A 9,236-nucleotide genomic window follows, 5' to 3' on the forward strand; every position below is an offset into this window, starting at 1 on the left:
TAGGCCTAAGATTCTAGAAGATTCTCTGACACTGCTCCCAGAGACCTGCCCTCTGGGTACAGTTGGAGTCGCAATCCAGTCCAGACAAGGACAGACTAAGCAAGTGCTTCAGGAAGACCTCAGCAAGGTCTTCAGACCCCTCTGCCGTGACCCACCCTTGGAGAGACAGCCATCTGAGTCATGGAGACTTGTGTATCTTCTTGTTTGCCAATAAAATTCAAAATTTAACTCCCCTAGGGTTACCTGTAAAGCCCTTTACAGATATCACCTTAGTAGTCAAGCATCATCTCAGGCAAGAAACGCCACTGGCCGAGGGCACTGTGGATGGGAAGCGCACCTCGCTCCCCTGTGTCTGCAGCACCAGGCTCAGTGCCTGGCTCACATGCGAATGTACACTCAACCAGCAGAAAATCCAACGCGTGATTAGTGCGACTGGGCTCTGGGAAGGGAGCCAAGCTGGGGGGGCAGGGGCATAAGAGAAGGAAAAGTGGATTAATAGAGGAGGTGGCCTGCTGAGCCTCTATTTCACAGCTTTGCCAAGAGCTAACAGTCACCTGTCAAGAACTATCAGGGAAAGTAAAATCTCAGGCTGGCCCCTGGCCAGTGCAGCCCCCACGGGCACTCAGCCAGTGCAGCCTGGAGGACGGTTACTGTGGGAGAGCACACAGGGCTCCAGGGTCAGAGCTCTAGTCACCGAGGGACCACGCCAAGGTCCGGGGCTGAAGGTCCCGTTCCCATTCCACCTCTCTCCTCTCCTATCTTAACACCCTTCTCCAGTCCACTTCTGGGAACAAGCAATATGTGGGCGTGGGGGGAGCCAGCAGCCTGGAGACTTGTGCTCTTTCTGTCAATGAGGACACCCACTGCAGGACCACCAGGGTCCTGCCTCTGGGAAAGGCCACCTGATTTACAGGCTTCATTTCACCCAGACCCACACATGCGTGTCACATGTGAAGATATATTTTGAAATTAATAAACAGGTCAGACATTGAGTCAGTAGCCAGAAGTAGGACAGGAAGTGGAAAAAAGTCTCCCACTTCCCTCCAGGTGTTTAGGGGCTGGGGACAGCCCCTTCCCATTTCCATGACGTCATGGTTGCCGAGAGGGGTAAACAGGGCACCCTTTGAAGCTCTCCCACAAAAGCCACATCCTCTGGAAAGAGGAGTTAAAAATACTGAGCTAGAGATACCATCGCCCCAGGCCACGTGCCGAAGCCAGGCACGCTGAGCCGTTACACCGCCAACCGCAGGTGCGACAGGAAGGCCACCAAGCCGGGAGGGGCTGAGGGGCCCCTTCTGACTGGCAGCCCCGCCCAGCAGCAGGCTGAAAGGTGCCACACACCCCACTGCCGAGAGGCCTCCCTCGCCCCACCTCTGCACCCCCTACTGAACCAAGTCCTAAGATCAAACCTTGATCTCACCTAATTAAACCCTTGCTTAATACAGGACAAGCCCTCAAAGCTTATGTCCAGCTCACCTTCCCCTAGGAGGTGCGGGGGCCACATCTGTCCCTACAAACAGAGCTGGGGCTGGTTCTCCCGAGAAGCCCTCCATTCCAGGCGAGGCTGGAGTGATGGGTGATGGCCCTGACTGCCATATGCCTCTCGGAGACCAGAATACCAGGATTCAGGACACCAGGAGGCAAAGGGCCTAAACGCTGAGATCAGAACCTAGGACCCGCAAAACGCAGGACTTGGACATCCTGCACTGTGGTCGTGTCCTCAGCCATCCACCTGGGGGCAGCAGCGCTCCACCAAAGAGGCCTTCTTTCCCCTCAGTCTGTTCATTCTGGGGATGAAAGCCCCCAAACCTTAGGAAAACCTCTTTTCCAAGGAAAATCAAAGGGGAGGGCCAGTAACTTTTATTCTGCGAGCCCCTGTACTTTGCCAGTCCCTGCATTGGGCTCCCAGCCCCTGTGACCCTGTCACATCCCGTGGAGGAGAGAGGGTCTGGGTCAGGCCCCACCGGCAGCAGGGGGCACTACCTGCCCAGGATCGTCAGGTTTGCTCCTGCAGAGCACGGGATGGGAGCCACCAGAAAGAGACTGGGGAGCCCTGCTGCTTGGGGGAGCAGAGTCAGAATCAAGCAATCTGGGCTGGGTCCAGGACCTACCACTTGCCTTGGCTTGTACCCTGGGCAGGTCACTAACCACCCATATGCCTGGTCTCCCAGGAGGGTCGATGCCCTCGCAGGGTAGTAAGAACAAGGCTTTGTTTCACGTTGCGTACCTGCCACATGCCAGACACCATGCTAGGCTCTGGGTGGGGATGCAGTCTCTGTACAAACTGTATGACCCCACACAGGTGAAGTTCAAGAACAGGCGAAAGTAGTCACCAGGACCGGGTGCCCCTGGGGTGGAAGGACTGACTGCAGAGGGCACAGCGAACCCTCCGGTGGTGCAATGTTCTGTACCTTGAGCTGGGTAACGCGAGTCAAAATGTGTCAAATAGCCCACCTAAGATTTGAGCATTTTAGTGTATGTAAATTATATCTCAATAAAGTACTGTTTCCTTTAAATACACACAGTTTCTGTCCTTAAGGAGCTAATATTCCAGGAGGTTCTGGGCATGAGATGTATCAATGACTGTGACTGCATGATGGGGGTTTTGTTGTGTCTGGGGGATGAGTCCTGGGCCAGGAATCTAGAGAACCGGTTGTTGCCTGTAAGCTTCCCTGCCCCTCACGAGCCTTCCCTCCCAGGGCTTTCCACTTTTCTGGGTCCCAGTTTTTCTTCAATCATACAGATTAGAAAGGAGCCCGCCTCGATGCTGTTGAAAGGATTGTGAGAATAATGGGTGCGAAAATGCTTAGTAAACGGAAATGCAAATTAGAAGGGAATGCCCAGAAAGATGAACTGTGATCTTAGGTGCAGATCGGTTGGGCTGGGTCAGCCAGTCAGACTGGACCCCCACAACGAAGTAAAAGTGGGGCTGCCCTTACCTAAGCCGGCCCCCAGACGAGCTCGGGGCTCCAAGACCCACCAGTGTAGGTGGACACTTCCCTTTGGCCCCAGGAGGTTCCTGTTGCACCACCGTGTGCATTCTATTGTCCCCTCCAGTGCCCAGCTCTCAGGAGAGCTTGGTGAGGGGTAATCACAGGACAGGACGCACTGGCAAGCCTGTGGCCACGCTTCTGACAAGAGCCAGCACCTCTGGCCTCCCTGAGTCCTCACGGCATCACCTCAAATACTCTGGTTCCTCGTCTCCCTTCTCACCCTCTGGCGGCCTCTCTGCCTTCAGAAGGGCCCCCTTGACCCCTGGCAGGACACAAAGTCTGAAAGCATGAAGCCAGACCTCTACAGCACCCTCCAGTGGGCAGCTTCTCTGGACACCCGTCTTCTCTCAGGCCAATACCCTACATGGGATTCACCACCTTTGGGAAGGGGGAGCCCAGGCTCCCTGTTTGCTCTGGAAATGCGGGCACACTTCCATTCCACAGGCAATAGTATCCAGGGGAGAGATCCTCCCATTTTTTAAAGTCTTTCAGAAATCTCACTGAGAAGCAGAGGAGAGGGCCCGTCTACCCTTTCCCTGAGCTACCCACATAAATTCAGTAGAGGAGAAAAGAAAAACATATTAGAAAATCATATAAATGCAAGACAAGGTCGGCAGAACTTAAGAGGGTTAACGTCGATGAAGAAATGTGGTTTAGAGAGTGGTGAGCACTGGTCCCCACTTCATGCTTCCAGCCTCGATGGGAAGAAACAGGTTAAACTTAAAAAGGACTTTTTCCAGTGGAGACTTCGAGACACTGTTTTTAGCAACCTCTATAGGATGTCCTTGCTTCTCCTCGCCGTTCCAGCGACTTACCAAGGGACATGGGTGGGGTGACATCTGTCTAGAATCTTTATGAATATCCTGTGTCTGGACAGCAGCAAAGCAGACATCTCTGGTCTTCTTGGTAAACCTAAGCGGTAGGCAGACGACTCTGCCCCTTTCACAAGTGAGGAAACTGGGGAAGTGTCCTGCTTGGGGTCACAAGGAACTGGGCTCACACGAGCACTGGTCTCAGATCCCCTGGCTTTCCACCAAGCGCTGGAGACCCGAGTCGCCGCGGTTCCAGAGGCAGCCATCACAGAGGAAGGAGCATGACCAGACTAGGGTATCAGGGTACCCCCAGACCTGTGTTTTGTATTCTCCCTTCCCTCCTCTGTGACTCTGCACCCACTTGATCCCCCTTTAGGATCAGATTAGAACGGCAAAACAGAGCCCTGGACATGTAGGAGGCACTCCCTCGGTAACAGTTATTGATGTCAGCAGTCTCCTACGGCAATACTTTTTCCACTTGCAGACTCCACTACTCAATCATCTGGCCATGAGAAGCAGTTCAGTGATATGTAGACACACTCCCATGGGCTGGTCGCATGGCTATTTCTCAGCTGTCAGATCTCAGCCTAAATGTCACCTGCTCAGAGAGATATGTCCTGGCCTCTGTGTCTAAGCAGATCCTTCCCCGTCCCCACGTAAGACCCCATCACACCGTTTATTTCCTTCACTCCACTTACATGATTCTATCCATGCTAATTTGACTCTTATCTCAACTAGAATTTAAGGCTCGGGAAAGGGAGGCACTCTGTTCTGATCACCTCTGTATCTCGAGTACCTGGCACAGAATAGGTACTCTTTTTTTAACTAAATGATGGTGTAGTAGAAAGAGTGGGCCCTTTCACCAAGACTTGTCTTTTAATCATACACTGCAACTAGATTGGGGTAAAATATTGATAATTGTTAAAAACTGAGTGTTGGGTGTAAGGGAGTTTATTTCACTCGTCTTTTTTTTTCTTCTTCTTCTTTATTAATTTTAGAGAGAGAAGGGAGAGGGAGAGAGATAAACACTGATGAGAGAGAACATCGATTGGCCGCCTCCTGCAAGCCCCCCACTGGGGATCTAGCCCACAACCTGGGCATGTGCCCTGACCAGGAATTGAACTGGCAACTTCTTGGTGCATGGGTCGACACTCAACCACTGAGCCACACCGGCTGGGCTATTTTATTCATTTCCTGGTGTGTGTGTGTGTGTGTATGAGCCTGTGTGCCTGTGCCTGTGCGTGTGTGTGTACAATTTATTAATAAAAAGTTAAAAACAAAATTATTCAACCCAGGGATTTAATAAGGCAGAGCAGATGTGAATAGCAGACCTTCAGCAGAAAGCCAATAAAACTGGACATGCCGCTGAGGGAGAAAAATAATATGCCTGGAACAGTTCTCAGCATTTCTGATGACTGCTAGGAGAGCACTGATACATTTGTAGAGCAGTTACACTAACAAGGTACTTTCACTTACATTTTGTTGGGACAACTGTGTGAAGTATTATTACTCCCATGCTTATTACTTAACTCATTCAAAGCCAAAGCCAAATGCTTTGTAATCTAAGGAAAATAAGATTCAAACCCTAACACCTGCAAACTAAATTTCTATTTCTTCATCTGAATAAGGGGCATACCACCACCCTACCTCATGGGATTATAGGGAAACATAAATAACAGGAGGATGCTTAAGACCATGTCAGACCTATGGTAGATGGTTAATGTTAGTACACTCACCTGGACAGCAAGGGCTGTCTTATCTTTTATATTCCTGGACACTAGCCCTGGCCGGTTTTGTTCAGCAGTTAGAGCGTCGGCCTGTGGTCCAGAGAGACCCGGGTTCGGTTCCCACTAAGGGCATGTACCTCGGTTGCAGTTTGTCCGTGGCCCTGGTTGGGTTGTGCGGGTGGCAGCCACTCGATGTGACCCTTTCACGTCGATGTTTCTCTCTCCCTCCTACTCTATCTGAACAAAAAATGAAAAACTGTCCTCAGGTGAGGATAAAAAAAAATACATTCCCGGGCACTATACAGCACAGTGCCTAGGTGCCTAATTATTAGCAAAATTTCAGAGACAAAACAAAAGGTCCACAAAAGGTCAACAGACAAAATAAGTGGCAGAACAGGTCCTTGAATCACCTTCAGATCAGCGAGTACTTTCTGCAACACTAGGCTGCTTCTCTGGTGGCTTAGAATACACCTTTTCATCCGACTGACATAGCTTGGACCCACCTACAATTCAATATAAGTAAAATGTCTTTTTATTTAGTTCTTCATAAGCTTCCTCCTCCTTTATTCTCATTCCCTCATCCCATGGTCAGGAAAGTGTTGTTTTCCCCCACAGGAGAAATTCGATTTTTTGCATCTGTTCAATTTTTAAAAATAAAATGTAGTCAGAAAGTTATATAGACTGTGTGACACTTTAGCCTAGACGCCCAGAGCTACAAGCCATCCAGAAAGGCGGACAGCGGCGTCACTCTGTGTTTGTACACAAGTGCACCAGTCCCTAGTAACCAGTAATACCAGCTTGCTGGCCTCCAAAACCAAGGAACAGGTCTCTGTGAGCTCCCCAAGTATTTCCCAACCATCCTAACAAATGTTTTGAAGTACAAAATGAAAAGTGTGATCAAAGAGGCCAAAGGTATAGGCTGCTAAGAGAAGAAAACACAAGAGATGGTTTCCATGCGATAGGACACAGGAAATGTGTGGGCAGGAGGTGCTCAGGGCTGGGCTTCCTGCCACTATGTACAGTGCTTGTGGCAATGGCTTCCAACTCCACAAAAGAGCACAGAAAATAAAAATAAACCCACCCTATAGGTGTTGAGCTAGAGGCAACCGGATATGCCTCACTGTCCAGTAGTGCTCAGATCCTCTTGCCCAACACGCTGTATCGAGCACCCATGGAGCGGCACATTGCAATGCAGCCAGCAGGTATTAAGAAAGGCCCAGAGACAGGAAGAGGCATCTAATGAACAGATTACCTACCCTGGCTCAGTGCCTCTCATCTACCATGTCTTTAGTTACTTCAGCTAAAAGAAAACACCTAAGAATCAGAAGGGAGAGGGGTTGGGGTAATGCACTTTTTAAGCCTGAAGGAATAGTTCCACAGCTAGTTCTTTCGTATATAGAGTTAAGAACCACTGAGCAAGTCAATAGAAGCCTAAAAAAAAAATAAAATTAGTCACTTGTAATAAGTGTTTAACTAAATTTAAATTCAAGGCTCCAAAAGCGGCCTGGAAGCTTTTGTCCTCGTGTGGTGGGCAGTTAGACATGAGCGGAGCTAGGATGATGGGCCAGGTCCAGAAGGTCACCAGGGTGCCTAACAAGGGACTATTGTAGGGTGGGACCTTGTCCCAAGGTGACCTTCCCTCCCTAGCACATTGCTGGTCAGGAGTCCAGACCCCCAACCTTTCCTCCCTAGAGATAACATCTAGGCCTCTGGTGTATTTCAGCTCCAGGACCAGAAAAGCAACAAAACCAGATAAGTGACCTCACAGCTGACATCAGGACCAGCTGCACTGATTAACAAAACCCCTTGCTCTGGCACTGACCAATCAGTGGAGACCATGACCCTAAAAGGACACACCAGAAAAGCTGAATATTCTATTGGGATCCTCCTTCTGGGACCAATTCTAAAAGCTCCACCCTCAAAAGCCCTTAGGAAAGAGGACCCAGCTTGCTCTCCCTCCCAGGCCTTTCCCTCCCTCTCTTCTTCCTCGGGAGTGTTACCTTTTCTTTCCTCTCTCCTGAGCTCCAAGGACCCTACTTTTGCCTCTGTAACTTGTTCCCTGAGTCTATTTCTTCTACAGCTCACTTCTTCCTCTGTGACTTTCTAAATAAACATCTTCTTATAGCTTGAGTCTTGGCTCTGAGTTCTTTCCGAGCCAGAACTCAAGTACCAAGGTTGCAGAACCAAGGTCCAGGCTGACCCCACTGGTCTAACACCTGGTGTCGTTCTCGCTGCCACCAACACTACTGCAAATGGTGGAAAGACACACCAACGACAAAGGCTTCCTGTTGACTGAGGGTAACTGGCTTGGGCAAATCACCTGAGGCAAGAGCTAATCCAAGAAATGGGAATATAGCATCTGCCCCATGTATCTATTCTGTTTATCAATCTAGACTAAAAATAATCCAGAAGCCTCCTAATAAAGTTATGTGACATCTGCATATAAAAATTTTTAAAGCAAATTAAATCGAACAATCATAATTTTCATGAACTAGTATCCCTGGAAATGGCAAACCATGGCCCGTTGACCAACAGACTGTTTTTATAAATAGCTTTATTGAAATATAACCATGCCCATATTTTAAGAAAAAAACCCTTCTGACTCCTGATCTAAAGCTGTTCCCAAACTTAGTTGGGTGTCAAAGTTACATGGAGAGCTCATAAAACCAAAAGCCCAAGCTTTTTATCAAGTTCCCAGGTAATTATGAAATACACCAAAATTTTGAGAACCACTGCTCTAGATCAGTGCTTCTCATTTTAATATGCACACGAACCATCTGAGGGCCAAGGTAAAATAAAGATTCTGCTTCAGTAGGGTCTGGGGCTTGAGTCTCCTTTTCAAATAAGCTCGTAGGTGATGCCAGTACTTCTGATCAATGGACTGCATTTTGGGTAGCAAGAATCGGGTCAGTGCTTCCCCGACTTGGCTGCACATGAGAATCACCTGGGCAGCTGTGCAAAGCACAGATGCCATCCCCAAAGATTTTTATTTACTTGGTCTGGGGTGTGGCCTGGGCATTGCGGTTTCATTTCTAAGCTCCCCAAGGGATTCTAACGTGCAGGCAAGTTAGAGAACCTCTGGAACACAACTCATTCAGTAGTCAGCTCAGTTTAAATAGTGGAATTCTCAACACAGCTTACTTATTTCCTCGCTACGGCACCCAGGATGGAAGTAGGGCTGCTGGCGTGATACATATAAACATGCCCAGGCTTTGGGGCAGCCCTCAAGTTGTGTCCTCAACTCTGATCTTAAGCAAGTTACAAATCTAAGCTTCGATTTCTCCATCTTAGAACCCCTGAGATAATCACAAGAATAAAATGAGAATATTTGTGAAGGTGGTTTGGAGAGGACTGCATCTCATAAATAAACATATATACAAACCCTCTCTCTTTGCACTCTGCTTACATTGCCTAAGAGATACATATTTCACTTTTCACCACTAAAGCTTATTGAAACAGATGTAAATGTGGAAGCAAACAGTTCAATTTCTAACAAAATGCTTGACACAGTTCCAGGAATATGTTGTGTCATAAGAAGGGAACCAACCACCTTAACAACTGAAAGATTGGTTAAGGAAAAAGACAAAGAACTGTCTTTTCGCAGGGTTGTCAACACTGCTTTCCGTCATTAACTTCAAATACACTTAATGAAAACGTGGAGGAAGATTCATAGAAACTTGCATAGGGGACTGAAGAGAAAAAAG

This window comes from Molossus molossus, unplaced genomic scaffold (genome assembly GCF_014108415.1).
Source record: "Molossus molossus isolate mMolMol1 unplaced genomic scaffold, mMolMol1.p scaffold_m16_p_1, whole genome shotgun sequence".
NCBI classification, from domain to species: domain Eukaryota; kingdom Metazoa; phylum Chordata; class Mammalia; order Chiroptera; family Molossidae; genus Molossus; species Molossus molossus.